At 47.1% G+C, this 14,385-nt stretch overlaps 1 long non-coding RNA gene across 1 annotated transcript in view; it reads right to left on the bottom strand.

Annotated features, from left to right (window-relative positions):
- The window catches only part of LOC122219853, a 35,941-nt gene extending 23,556 nt beyond the window's left edge, over positions 1 to 12,385 (bottom strand). The window contains exon 1 of the long non-coding RNA XR_006202578.1: positions 11,615 to 12,385. This is a non-coding gene — a long non-coding RNA (uncharacterized LOC122219853). The remainder of the gene's footprint in view (positions 1 to 11,614) is intronic.
- Between the last annotated feature and the right edge of the window lie 2,000 nt (positions 12,386 to 14,385).

The raw sequence follows: 14,385 nt of genomic DNA, 5'->3' as shown, positions 1-14,385 counted from the left end.
CCAGTGATGGGTGCTAAGAAAATGAAATGAGGTGACGTGATAGAGCTTCATCCCAGATAGTGAGACTTAGCCAGTCCTAGCATTGCAGCCTCTTATGATTGAATGTTTCAGGAACAGGTCCAAGACCCAGTGGAGGGGGGCATCTAGGAGGCCTCCGAGTAAGGAATGTCTCTCTGGAGAAGTGATGCTTAACAGGACTTGGACACTCAGTGGGAAGGGCGTTCCAAGCAGAGGGAACAGCAAATGCAAAGTTCTAAGCAGGGGGAGCAAATTTAGTGTGTGCAAAGACCAGTCAAAAAGCCAGTGACTAGAGTACAGCGGGTGACAGCCTGGAGGATATGGTGGCTCAACTGGTCCTGTGTTCCTTTCAACTGCTCTGGCGTGCCTCCCTGTGTCTCAGAGCGGAAACCTAACACCCAACATTCCAGACTCCCTTGCAGCTACAGTCCTGGAGACTGGCCACGGAGTGTGAACTTGAGAAGGTAGGAGTGTGACAGAGGGTGTGGGGGTCAGGCAAAATGGGTGAAGGCGAGTGGGAGATACAGGCTTCCAGTTATGGAATGGATAAGTCACGTGAACAAAAAGCCCATGGACTAGAACCAACGATATTGTAATAGCGATCTATGATGGCAGACGGCAGCTATGTTGTGATGAGCGCAGCATAATGTATCAACTTGTCGAATCACTATGTTGTACACTTGAAACTAAACGTGCCGTGTCAACTGTACTCAAATATACCAGAAGTGAGGCAGAGGCCATGCTCCTGCCGCCATTAATTTGCCACTGGCAATGGGGTAATGTGTGGAAACCCTCTCTCTCTGCAGCCACCTTCCAGGGTTTGGTCAGTAGCCTTGGTATCTGCTGTAACTTCCTGATCCCTGGGTTACAGCTGTGGTGTTTCCTGAAAATCAACAGTGCCAAGGGTGGCCCCTGTTTCCCACTTTAACGAGGGGGCAACGGCAACCGCTCTCCCAGTGAGGCGGTTCGGCACTGTTATTCCAGGAGTCATCCCAGAGGCCCAGCCCGAAACCTCTTGCACCCTTCCAAAGATTGTGAAGGAACCGATTCCTTATATTCAATCCCTTCCTGCCTCAAATACCCGTGGGGGTCTCCAGTTTCCTGCAGCTGATCCTGATCCTTGGGAGGCCCAGCTCTGCCCCTCGGGAGACCCCTCTGTTACACAGACAAGCACCTGTCTACCTCTGCCCACTGTTTCCCAGCCAACTCCACGCTTGTAACAAAACATTTCCCCTCACTCCCTCAGGGTAGTTCAGACTTGGTCAAAGAATTGTTGCAGTCTAGGGGCGTCTGGGTGGCTCAGTTGGTTAAGCATCCGACTTGGGCTCAGATCATGATTTCACGGTTCGTGGGTTCGAGCCCCACGTCGGGCTCTGTGCTGACGGCTCAGAGCCTGGAGCCTGCTTTGGATTCTGTGTCTCCCTCTGTCTTTGTCCCTTTCCTGCTCACACTCTGTCTCTCAAAAATAAGTAAACATTAAAAAATTGTTGGCAGTCTTAATAAACAAGTCCACAAGTTTTCCTTTGTCTGCCACGCTTGTTGAATGGCTAAAAAAATGTGAGTAGATGTTGCAGGCTTGGTTTCCTCTGGCCACCTTTCCCTGAGTAGGTTATACTTGGCAAGATATTCATTAACCTGCCCTTTATCACAATTCCCACAGGCTAACCAGACCTGGAAACGACACTGGTCTGAACTTCCAGGTGATTTGCCAATTAAAGTCCGCATTTAAGGAGTGCGACTCTAAGCAAGCCTGTACAGAAAGCACCAAGGGAGATAGAGGGCTTCCCTCCAGGTGCCGAATGTCCAGCGGAGAGAAATGCACGGATAGACCAAATAACTAAGGCTAGGTGAGTGTCTCCTAGGCAGTGCTCCAAATGAACGAACCCGTTTGATCCTCACAGCAATGCTATGAAATAAATCACGTTGTCCTCCCCATCTCACAGATGAGAAAACCAAGGCCCGGGAAGGTTAAGTCTGTCTTCTGGATTAACGCATAGAGTACACTCCTGGGATTTGAGCCCAGGCAACCTGGCTCCAGAGTGTCTGCAACTGATCAGATCCAGGCAGCGTGTGAGGCTCCATGAAGGCGTTCCGAGCGCAAAGCAAAGACACAAGTAACTCAGCCTAAGGGGATCAGGTCAGGCTTCCCTTCCTCCAAAAGAGATCGGAAGATCTTCTGGTCAGTTTGGCAAATGTGCATTGGACCTGGACTTTGTGCTGGTCCTTGAGAAGGGTACTGGTTGTAGAAGAATGAATGAGACCTGCCCTCCTGCCCTTGAGGGGCTCACAGGCAGGAGGGGAAGCTGACAGCTGACATTCACAACATTAATTGTGAAGCTGGGCAAGAAGTGGCTTCTACGCAGGGGGGAAGCAGAGATACCACCAAAGGAGGTACCAGCCCTGCAGGGGACTTACAGGTAAGAAAAGGCTTCTTAGAAGAGGAGGCATACGAGTTGGGCTTTTAACAATGAAGACGGTTTGCCAGGCTGATAGTCTGGGGGTGGGGGGGGGCGGTTGGCGTAGGCGAAGATTGAGGGAAGGGCAGAAGGCATCCCAGATGGAGGGAACAGCCAAGTGCAAAGACAAGGAGGTGGGGAACATGATGATGTGTCTGAGGGTGTGGGAGCTCCGCGGGGCTGCCACAGTGCTCGTGGCAACAGCCAGAAGGGAGGTGGCAGAGCGAGCGGCAGCCGTGTCTTGAAGAGACCACCGCACTGTGCCAAGGCATTTGCACTGTGCTCTGGGAAAGTGTTGCTCACGCTGAGGGTTGTAACCCATCTGAGTATGTGAAATCAGGTAGGTAGGTCAAGACCAGTACTTTTAAAAATGAAAAGAAAATTGAGTGGAATAGACGAGAATAAACAGACACAATACTCTTTGCGTGAAGAGTAAGCAGCCTTTTAGGGGTGCCTGGCTGACTCAGTCAGTAGAGCACGCAACTCTTGGTCTTGGGGGTCGTGAGTTCGAGCCGCACATTGGGGGTGGAGATTACTTAGAAAAATAAAAAAAACATAGACATCTAAAAAAATTGTTTAAAAAGAGTAAGTACCATTTTGTGAAACTGTTATCTCATTTATATACATTGACCCAGATGCCACAAGTTTTCCATCAACCCATTCTCGTCTTTGTTTTCATATCGGATCCCCAAGTGTTGGCACATGGCTGCCGAGCTAAAAGCCACATTTTCCAGCCTTGGGGCACCTGGGAGGCTCAGTCGGTTGAGCGTCCAACTTTGGCTCGGGTCACGATCTCGCGGTTTGTGAGTTCGAGCCCCACGTGGGGCTCTGCTGTCAGCGCAGAGCCTACTTTGGATCCTCTGTCTCCCTCTGTGTCTGCACCTCCTCCGCTCTTGCTCTCTCTCTCTCTCTCTCTCTCAAAATTAAATAACCATTTTGAAAAATTTACATTTTTCAGCCTCTTTTGCAGTCGGGTGGGTCCATGTTAGTAAGTTCTGACCAGTGCAGTGTGAGCATGGTAGGGAGTGCCACCTCTGAGTCATGCTCCTAAGAAAGAATGGACTTCTTTGTCTTTCCCTTTTCCCGCTGGCTGGGATACAGACATGATGGCAGGAACTGGAGCAGTCACTTTAGGCCCAGAATTAGAAGCTATGTATGTGTTCAGTGTGTCAGTGCCCTGAAAAGCATACCCCCGGATTATGAAAGAGAAGTCAAGTTATGTGAAAGAGAAGTTAACATCTATCTTATTGAAGGCACGCTAACATTTCTAGTACGTTATCTCAGACCAATCCCTAATACACATACGTGTGTGTATGTCTATATGCATGAGTATGTGTTCATATGTGTACATGTGCTTATACACACACCCCAGGCCATATTGTAAATGACACTCATTATGATGGATTGTATTAAAAAGAGGGAGCGAGAGAGAGAGAGAGAAACTTCCTGTCCTTACGAGAGGTTTTAAGCAAATGAGCAATGTGATGTTTTGTGTTCCCAAGCTGAAAAAAAATCTTAAAGATCATTTAGCCCACTTGCTGCCCCTTCTAATTGATGGGGAAACTTAGACTCATAGAGGTTAGGTAACTGACTCAAGGTCCTGGGGCTATACATGGCAAGCGCTGGTCCTAGAACTCAGATCTCTGAATCCAAGACTGGGCCCCTTCAGACTTTTTTTTAAAGTGAGCTCGACACCCAATGTGGGGCTTGAACTCATGACCCTGACAGAGTCACATGCTCTATAGACTGAGCCAGCCAGGCACCCTCAAGCCTGGGCCCCCTCAATGTCACCATCGACAAAAATTCCTTTGTCTTGCTTTCTTTCAATCTTCAAACACTTTTCTGCATCACATTGTTCTCTAATTATCTAATTAATGCAATTCAAATCAGAAAATATTTATTGTAAACCTACTATATACTACACTGTAAAGACAGGAACGACCTTCATGAAAATCTCCTTAAGTGGCACCTGCATGACTCAGTCGGTTAAGCGTCCGACTTCGCTCGGGTCATGATCTCGCGGTTCTTGAGTTTGAGCCCCGCCTTGGGCTCCGTGCTGACAGCTCAGAGCCTGGAGCCTGCTTCGGATTCTGTGTCTCCCTCTCTCTCTGCCCCTCTCCTGCTTGTACTCTGTCTCACTCTCTCTCAAAAATAAATAAGCATTGGGGCGCCTGGGTGGCTCAGTCGGTTAAGCGGCCGACTTCGGCTCAGGTCATGATCTCGCAGTCCGTGAGTTCAAGCCCCGCGTGGGGCTCTGTGCTGACAGCTCAGAGCCTGGAGCCTGTTTCAGATTCTGTGTCTCCCTCTCTCTGACCCTCCCCCATTCATGCTCTGTCTCTCTCTGTCTCAAAAATAAAATAAATGTTAAAAAAAAAAATTTTTTTTTAATAAATAAATAAATAAATAAGCATTAAAAAAAAAAAAGTGCTCCTTAATCGGTATCACGGATAGATACAGAAGTAAACACAGAGCTGTGCTCATGCATGGATGAGTATGTATGCGTGTATTTCCTAGCTCTGACCCCTGAGAAGGTGTAGAAGCAGTAATACCCCAGTAGCAATTGAGCACATCTAGAGCCCAGATTTTGCTTTTAAAGATTTTTTTAAGTTTACTTATTTATTTTGAGGGAGAGAGAGAGAAAGTAAGGGAGAGGCAGAGAGAGGGAGAGAGAGAATCCCAAGTAGGCTCCACACTGTCAGTAGAAGAACAAGATGCAGGGCTCGATCTCACAAACCTTGAGATCATGGCCTGAGACAAAATCAGGAGTCGGACACTTAACCAACTGCACCACCCGGATACCCCATAAAGATTTTGTTTTTTATTTGAGAGAGAGAGAGCATGAGCAGGGGAAAGGAGTGGAGGAGAGAGAGAAAGAGAGAGAGAGAGAGAGAGAGAGAGAGAATATCTATCAGGCTTCATGCTGAATATGGAACTCCACTCAGGGCTCAATCCCATGACCCTAGGGGTCATGACCTGAGCCAAAATCGAAAGCTGGGCACTCAACCGCCTGAGCCACCCAGGCGCCCAGATTTATTTTTTCAAGGCCTTTCTTCAGGGAAAGAAACCAAGGTTCCTTGGAGAAGTGGTTGATTCCAGGGCTGGGAAGGGAAAGCACCAGATGAGCCTGGAGCACCTAAGTTCCTGGAAAGGACACGAGAACCAACCTGAAAGCACTCTCAATGGCCAAGGCGGGGTCAAGGCTTGAGCCACAAAATAAGTAACAATCGTATTGGATTTTGTAACCCACAAAATAAATACCCGTGAGTCCATGCTGCTATAAATAAATCATTGCAGAAACAAACGACTTCCTTCACTGAGTCTCTAGATGACTGGAAATATAAAGATTTCAAAATTCAGTTAAGTAGGCTTGAATAATGACACTTTGTGGTAACCGAAACCAAAATACACTTGTGGTGGACAAGTCCTGGGACAGAAGGGTAAAATCCTGGCACTAGTCTTATCTCTGACACTCGAGCCTTGTCACTCTAAACATTTATAAAGTGCGGAGACGACCATTGTCCTTGGGGCGCCAGGCTGGCTCAATCAGGGGAGCATGTGACTCTTGATCTCAGGATTGAGTTCGAGCCCCAGGTTGGGTGTAGAAATTACTTTAAAAAGAAAAAGAAGGGGCGCCTGGGTGGCTCCGTCGGTTAGGCGTCCGACTTCGGCTCAGGTCACGATCTCGCGGTCCGTGAGTTCAAGCCCCGCGTCGGGCTCTGTGCTGACAGCTCAGAGCCTGGAGCCTGTTTCAGATTCTGTGTCTCCCTCTCTCTGACCCTCCCCCGTTCATGCTCTGTCTCTCTCTGTCTCAAAAATAAATAAAAGTTAAAAAAAAATTTAAAAAAAAGAAAGAAAAAGAAAAAGAAAAGAAACAAAACAAAAAGGGGGGGATATCATTTCCCTGGCCTACCTCATGTTTCTCCAAAGAAACAAAATATATGAAAGAAAGTTCAAATGCAAAACAAAACAAAATGAATCAGTATTTGTGATATATTTACTGCTGTGTTTTTCACATTTTTGTGCTTTTCAAAAAAAATATTTATTTATTTTTGATTGAGAGAACATGAGCAGAGGAGAGGCAGAGAGAGAGGGACAGAGGATCTGAAGCAGGCTCTGCACAAATAGCACAGAGCCTGATGTGGGACTCGAACTCACGAACCATGGGACCATGACCTGAGCCGAAGTCGATGATCAACCAACCAAGCCGCTTAGGTGTTGCCATTTTTGTGCTTTTTGTTGGTGACATTGTTGTTTAAAACTGCCCCAAATGTGGTGATGAGGTGCTGTCTAGTGTCCCTAAGTGACCATGCCTCATGGAGAAAACACATGTGTTGGATAAGCTTCCCTCAGGTGTGAGTTACAGGACTATTGGCCATGAGCTCAATGTGAATGAGTTAATATATACATTAAATAAGATGTCTTGGGGGGCGTCAGGGTGGCTCAGTCAGTTAAACGTCCGACTTCGGCTCAGGTCATGATCTCGTGGTCCGTAAGTTCGAGCCCCACGTCGGGCTCTGTGCTGACAGCTCAGAGCCTGGAGCCTATTTCAGATTCTGTGTCTCCCTCTCTCTGACCCTCCCCCATTCATGCTCTGTCTCTCTGTCTCAAAAATAAATAAACGTTTAAAAAAATTAAAAAAAATAAATAAGATGTCTTGGGGGGTGGGGGAGGAGATGTCTTGGGGCACCTGGGTGGCTCAGTCCGTTAAGCATCTGACTCCTGGTTTCAGCTCAGGTCATGACCTTACAGTTTGTGGGATCAAGCCCTGCATGGAACTCCATGCTGAGCAAGGAGAGTGCTTGGGATTCTCTCTCTGTCCCTCCCCTGCTCTCTCTCTCTCTCTCTCTCTCTCTCTCAAAATTAATATATAAACATTAAAAAAAAAATAGATGTCTTTAAGCAGGAAAACACATGGAATGTTTGTAATCAGAGGCTTGTAGGAACCCGTATTCCCCTAGAAGCAAGGTGGTCCAGGGTTCACAGCCACTTTCTAGAACACAGCTACCATGAATAATGAGAATTGATGGTATTCAGTAACACCTTCTGTACGTCTGGCCCAGCCTGTGCTTTCTTTGACATGGTCTCAAATACTCCTTACAACAACCTAGAGAAAGGGTTTATGTCTTAGGCTCCTACCAGTCATGTAAGTGTTGCAGTTGGCTGGCTCTTCTCTCACGCTCTTGCCCCTGATAAATGTCTGACGAGCTGGGTACGTCGTGGTCACGTTTTTGTCAAGAAGGCCAATCATTTTTCCCGATGACTATATTCTGTCCTTGCCAATTTCACAGAGAAAATACTCACTCACTTGAAATTTTTCCCAAAATCTCCTACAACTTTTTGTTATGAAAAATGTCAAACACACAGGAAAGGTGAAAAAATAGAAAAATGAACATTCATAAACTCTTTGAAGACTGGTCACATGAGAAAGCGATCGGGTTCGTATGGAGTCTCAGAATGGAGCTAGGACCGAGGAGGGGAAGGTAGCAGAAGACAAACTTCAGCTTGAAACCAGGGAGAATTTTCTATCCAGCAAGAGGGATGGGACCCGGTTAACGCAGAATGCGTGTGGACAGGGATGCGGTGGAGCAGATCCCCATACCGTGTAGGACGGAGGTCTAGACGACAGCTTAAGTTGTCTACGAGTCCACAAGCCACTGTTTTGTCTGAGTTCTAGAATTGCCCCTGCACTGTTTTCATAGCGGTTGTATAGTATTTCAGCCACCTCGTGTGTTAACTCAGCATTTGAGGGAGGATCTGAGTGCCCAACATCCATTTGTAATGCGGTTTCTCTGGGAAGATGTGTTGAATCCCAAACAAAGGACATACAAACAAACTTCTGAAACATGACCCTGTAGAAGCTGGAGAATTGTCTCTTCTTTTCACTTGTCCTTAAACTCCTTGAAGTGTCCCGGCTGCCCTCCTCCTGCCACTGTTCTGGGGTTTGGGGACTAGGTCTGTGTTTGCCTTATTAAATTATGATTCCAACATGGGTTTGACCAGACAGGAAGGAAGAAGACCTGAGATCCACCCCTGCCCCCGCCCGCACGAGTCAGATTTTCCCAGCTCGGCTTCGTGATTTTGTCCAAAGTAAATGTCGAGGGTGATAGATGGATAACCTCACTAAGAACCTGCCCTGACAGTTTAGCCAACCCTCTCTTCTTAGACCTCCAGCAGCTGTTTGTATCTGTACAATGCAGACAACATATTTGTGGCGCTTGGTTACAATGCATTTTAACATTTGATTACTGTAGCCTCTTGTCTGTTCTCCAGGTGTTCCATGTGCCTTACTCTTGCTTCTTCATGATTGTAAATATTTTTTTTAATTTTCTTTAACGTTTATTTATTTATTTTTATTTTTTTTTTAACATTTATTTATTCTTGAGACAGAGAGAGAGCGCACGCATGAACAGGGGAGAGTCAGAGAAAGAGGGAGGCACAGAATCTGAAACAGGCTCCAGGTTCTGAGCTGCCAGCACGGAGCCTGACGCGGGGCTCGAACCCACAGACCGCGAGATCATGACCTGAGCCGAAGTCGGACACTTAACCGACTGAGCCACCCAGGCGCCCCTAATGTTTATTTATTTTTGAGTGAGAGAGAGAGAGAGAGACAGAGACAGAGTGTGAGCAGGGGAGGGGCAGAGAGAGAAGAGACATAGAATCCAAAGCAGGCTCCAGAGCAGAGCCCCATGTGGGGCTTGAACCCACAAACCATGAGACCATGACCTGAGCGAAAGTCGGATGCTTAACCGACTGAGTCACCCAGGTGCCCCTGTAAATTTTTTTTTAATGTTTATTTATTTTGAAAGAGAGGGAGAGAGAGAGAGAGTGTGTGTGTGTGTGTGTGTGTGTGCTCGCGTGTACAAGAGCGGGGGAGGGGCAGAGAAAGAGGGGGAGGGAGGATCTGAAGGCGGCTCTGTGCTGACAGCACAGAGTGGGCCTGATTCAGGGTTTGAACTCACGAACTGTGAGATCATGACCTGAGCAGAAGTCAGACACTTAAACCAACTGAGCCACTCAGGCATGCCCCGCTTTTTCGTGACTGTAAACTTTGACTTTCCATCTGCCCCTAACATATTAATCTTTTAAGACGTTTGCAAAACCAACGACAGTGGCGGTGTGGTGTATAAGGAAAGGCCCTAAACTTGCAGACAGAGAAACTTAACCAGAATTCTACTCTCTGCCATTTACTAGCCCTGTGACCTTGGTAAATTTTATTTCGTTCCTGAGCTTGGTTTTCTCACTTCTGAAAGAGAAATGATTATGCATTTGTAAAGTGTCTGTCGCCCAATAAATGGTCATCCTCACAAATGAGCCCATGCTGTTTGACACCATTTAAATGCAATTCTAGAACAGGCAAGACTAATCTATAGTGATGGAAAGTGGATCAGTGGTTGCCTGGGGCTGGTGAGGGTGGGATGGACAGATTGACTGCAAAGGACCAGGCGAACCTTTGGGGGTAGTGGAAGTGTTCTATACCTTGATTGAGATAGTGGTTACATGGGGCGTGCATGTTTGTGAAAATACATCCAATCATGCACTTAAAATGGGTACTATTTAGTGTATGTAAACGATCCTTCAATAAAGTTGGTTTAAAAAAAAAAAAGAGGGGCACCTCCTGGGTGGCTCAGCCAGTGGGGCACGCAAATCTCAATCTTGGGGTGATGAGTTCAAGCCCCTGTTGGGCATAGATCTTACTTAAAATAATAATAATAATAAATTTTTAATTAAAATTAAAGATAGATCTATATTAAGGAAGGTCATGTGACAAGCTAAAAATCAGGGGTTCTGTTACCAAGAAAGAAAGAATAATGGATCGTGGCCTAGGCAACCATTAATCTCTGCCCAAAGCCTTATCCGGTAACAATATTTCATATATAATGGTAGAAAATTGGAAATTACACAAATTAATAATGTACATCCATATTATGGCCATATCAAAATGATTATATTTATCTATAGTTTTTTTTTATTTTTTTAATGTTTATTTATTTTTGAGGGAGAGAGACAGAGTGTGAGTGGGAGAGGGGAGAGAGAGAGGGAGACACAGCATCCAAAGCAGGCTCCAGGCTCTCAGCTGTCAGCTCAGAGCCAGACGTGGGCCTCGAACCCACAAACTGTGAGATCGTGACCTGAGCCAAAGTCGGATGCTTAACCGACTGAGCCACTCAGGTGCCCCTCTATAGTTTTGTTTTGTTTTGTTTTGTTTTGTTTTTTTTAACGTTTATTTATTTTTGAGACAGAGACAGAGCATGAATGGGGGAGGGTCAGAGAGAGGGACACACAGAATCCAAAACAGGCCCCGGGCCCTGAGCTGTCAGCACAGGGGCCCGATGCGGGGCTCGAACTCACGGACCGCGAGATCGTGACCTGAGCCGAAGTTGGCGCTCAACCGACTGAGCCACCCAGGCGCCCCTAGTTTTTTTTAAACATTTATTCATTTTTGAGAGCCAGAGACAGAGTATGAGTGGGGGAGGGGCAGAGAGAGGACGAGACACAAAATCTGAACCAAGCTCCAGGCTCTGAGCCTGTATAAGCTGTCAGCACAGAGCCCAATGCAGGGCTTGAACTCACAGAATGTGAGATCATGACCTGAGCTGAAGTTGGACACCCAAACAACTAAGCCACCCAGGTGCCCCTATAGTTCTTTTTTTTTTTTTTTTTTTTAAGTTTACTTATTTTGAGCAAGAGAGAGAGAGCGCAGGAGGGGTAGAGGGAGAGGGAGAGAGAGAGAGAGAGAGAGAGAGAGAATCCCAAGTAGGCTCCTCACTGTCAGTGCAGAGCCTGATGCGGGACTTGAACCCAGGAACTGTGAGATCATGACCTAAGCCAAAACCAAGAGTTGGATGTTTAACCTACTGAGCCACCCAGGAGCTCTGGAAACTTTTCATTAGTATGTTGTCAATGGGGGGGCGGGCGGAACAAGTTACCAAAAATTAACCTCTGTTTCGTAAAAGCATATATAGTAATACATGTGTATGTATAAAAATATTATACATATATGTATGGATGGATATATATGTATGATGTCTGGATGTGCTAAAAAGATTTCATCACATAGCTTTTAATCCCCTTTATACCATTATTTTTACTAAAAAGCATGTGTCATTTTTATAAGCGGGAAAAAAAAAACTATTTTTTACCTGGGAAATATGTGGGCATCTGTGTCTCTTGGAAACTTCGTGAGTGGATCTGGGAGGAGAGCTATGGCCGGGTGGGATTCAGAGGCTGGAAAGGTCACAGTCATTTTCCTGCGGTCACACGAGTGATATTCAGCTCCTGGGCTCCTGGGAGATCCTGGGAGTATATCTGGAAGGCTATGGATCCCCTGGCCTGGAGCTCAGAGCGCAGTCTGTACTGGCTTCATGGGCATCATCACGGAGAAGATGGTCAGTGAAGCTAGGGGACAAGGCACGGTCCTGCCATGACGGTGCGGGCGCCTTCCTCTGCCTCCCCAGCGCCACTCCCCAAGATTCTCCATCTTGCTCTGCGCCCCCAGACGCTGATCCTCGAGGACTGCATCACTTCAGACTCCCTGCCTTCTGGCTCCACATTGGGTTCAGCCAAGGGGTTCAGATCCGAGGGTGGAAAAGAGAGAGCTTCCAGGGCACTTAGTCCTCTGGCTCCCTCCACGTGGGGTGATCACAGGCCAGACTGCTTTTCTCCCATGAAGGTCACAGCTCCTGTCAGGCAGGCTTCTCCACACTGATCCGGTTCCAGTCCCTGCCCCCTTCTCTATTCCTCAGGCCTGAGCCAGGTAATTCTCCCACTGTTGCTAGCCCCAGGGTATAGCACTGCACCTCAGGGTTTCCCAACACCTGCCCCACACACCTTTGTAAATCGCTCTTTTTCACACTCTCCTCACATGACCCAATCTGCCCACGGCACGCCATCTGTTTCCTGCAGGGGTTCTACCCACACAGGGCACTTGGGGGTGAGGAAGGGAAAGAACGCCCCAATTTATTTATTTTCTTTCTTTTTTTTATATCTTTATTTTAATTTTTTTTTTGAAATGTTTAAAAATGTTTATTATCTTTGAGAGAGAGAGACAGAGACGGAGAAAGCACGAGGAGGGGAGAGGCAGACACACACACACACACACACACACACACACAGAATCCGAACCAGGTTCCAGGCTCTGAGCTGTCAGCACAGAGCCCGATAATTGGGCCGAACTCACACACTGTGAGATCATGACCTGAGCTGAAGTCGGATGCCTAACCGACTGAGCCACCCAGGTGCCCCGAGAACACCCCAACTTAAAGGCAAGGCGGGGTTGGGATGAGCACTGGGTAGTCTACGTAGGGGATGAATCCCTGGATCCTACTCCTGAGATCCTTATTGCACTATATGCTAACTACCTTGGATGTAAATTTAAGAATATAAATAAATAAATAATAAGTAAATAAATAAAGGCAAGGAGAGGGAAAGGAAACTGGGCCTAAGGGGCAAAGACGTCTAAGGCAAAGCAGGGGTTATGAAACCAGAGGAGGGAGTCTCCAGAAGGAGGGAGGGGCCAACAGCTCTTGGAGGTTGCAAAGGTGGACCTCAAAGGTGTATTGAGATGGGCCACCTGGAGGAGGGAGCAGGGGACAAAATGAAGAGAATCGGGAGGGCGGTTATGGAGGAGGGGACTGAGTTGGAGATTTGGAGGAAGATAAGAGATGAAAAGAGGTGAGAGAAGAGAATGGGGCAGACGTGGGGCAGAGAGGCAGCCAGGCCACATGGTGAAGACACAGAACTCTTTTCCACGTGGGGTGAGCAAGCAGTCGCTCCAAGAATGAGTGTGCATGTACAGAGGCACACATGTCCACACACACCACGTACACACCCACCTCCTGCACCACACACGCTACCTCGCACACACATCACACCACTTACACACCACCAGTCACTGGCTGATCTGTAGAGCTTCCTGGGAGCCCACACGACCACAGATCTTCGCTTTGCCCTGACACTCGTCTATTGGCTGGCATCACGCTGAACGCGGAAGGGGACAGATGAGAGAAGCCTGGTTCTGTCTCCTGATGCATAAGGAGTTCTCAGTGTTTACAGCGCGACACCTGGAACAATGGTAGGTGCTCCGCGGATAAATCTGGAATAGCCACACCGTCACTAGCTTTCATCCTGGGGTATCAGGCAAGGGCTACGCCTGGTCGCATGCGCTGACCTCCTAAGTAATTTAACCTAGGCCTCCCCTAAAGAGTGGCCTTCGCTAACCACGATCCAAATGCCTGTCCATACGGTGGAATATTCTAGCGTGAAAGGGAACCACGTGCTACAACTGCATGAATCTTTACAACATGATGTTGGGTGAAAAGAACAAGTTCCAGATCACTACCTACATACGTGATACTCTTTTAATAACGTTCAAGAACAACGAACACTAGACATTATATAATTCGGGAACATGTGCCCATTAAATAGAAAAATTTTAGGGGCGCCTGGGTGGCTCAGTCGGTTGGGCGGCTGACTTCGGCTCAGGTCATGATCTCGCGGTCCGTGAGTTCCAGCCCCGCGTCGGGCTCTGTGCTGACTGCTCAGAGCCTGGAGCCTGTTTCACATTCTGTGTCTCCCTCTCTCTGACCCTCACCCGTTCATGCTCTGTCTCTGCCTCAAAAATAAATAAACGTTAAAAAATTAAAAAAAAAAAAAAAAGAAAAATTTTAGAGAGATGTAAGAGACTGCTAAATACAAAATTTAGGACAGTGAACTGCATCTGGGAAAGGCAAAGGGTGGGCCAAGAGAGGATCATCTAGGTAGCTGGATGTCATTGTTAACGTCTGCTTCTCGAGTTGGATGGTGAGTTCACCTAGTATAATAAAATATAGTAATACAGTAGGTCATGCTGGGAGCTTGAGACTGTATCATGAACCAAGGATTACGATTAATAAAAATTCTGTACATCGGATAT

The sequence above is a fragment of the Panthera leo genome, chromosome B2 (genome assembly GCF_018350215.1).
Source record: "Panthera leo isolate Ple1 chromosome B2, P.leo_Ple1_pat1.1, whole genome shotgun sequence".
Lineage (NCBI taxonomy): Eukaryota > Metazoa > Chordata > Mammalia > Carnivora > Felidae > Panthera > Panthera leo.
Note: the sequence above shows the minus strand (reverse complement) of the source record. Positions and strands in the feature narration are given on the sequence as shown.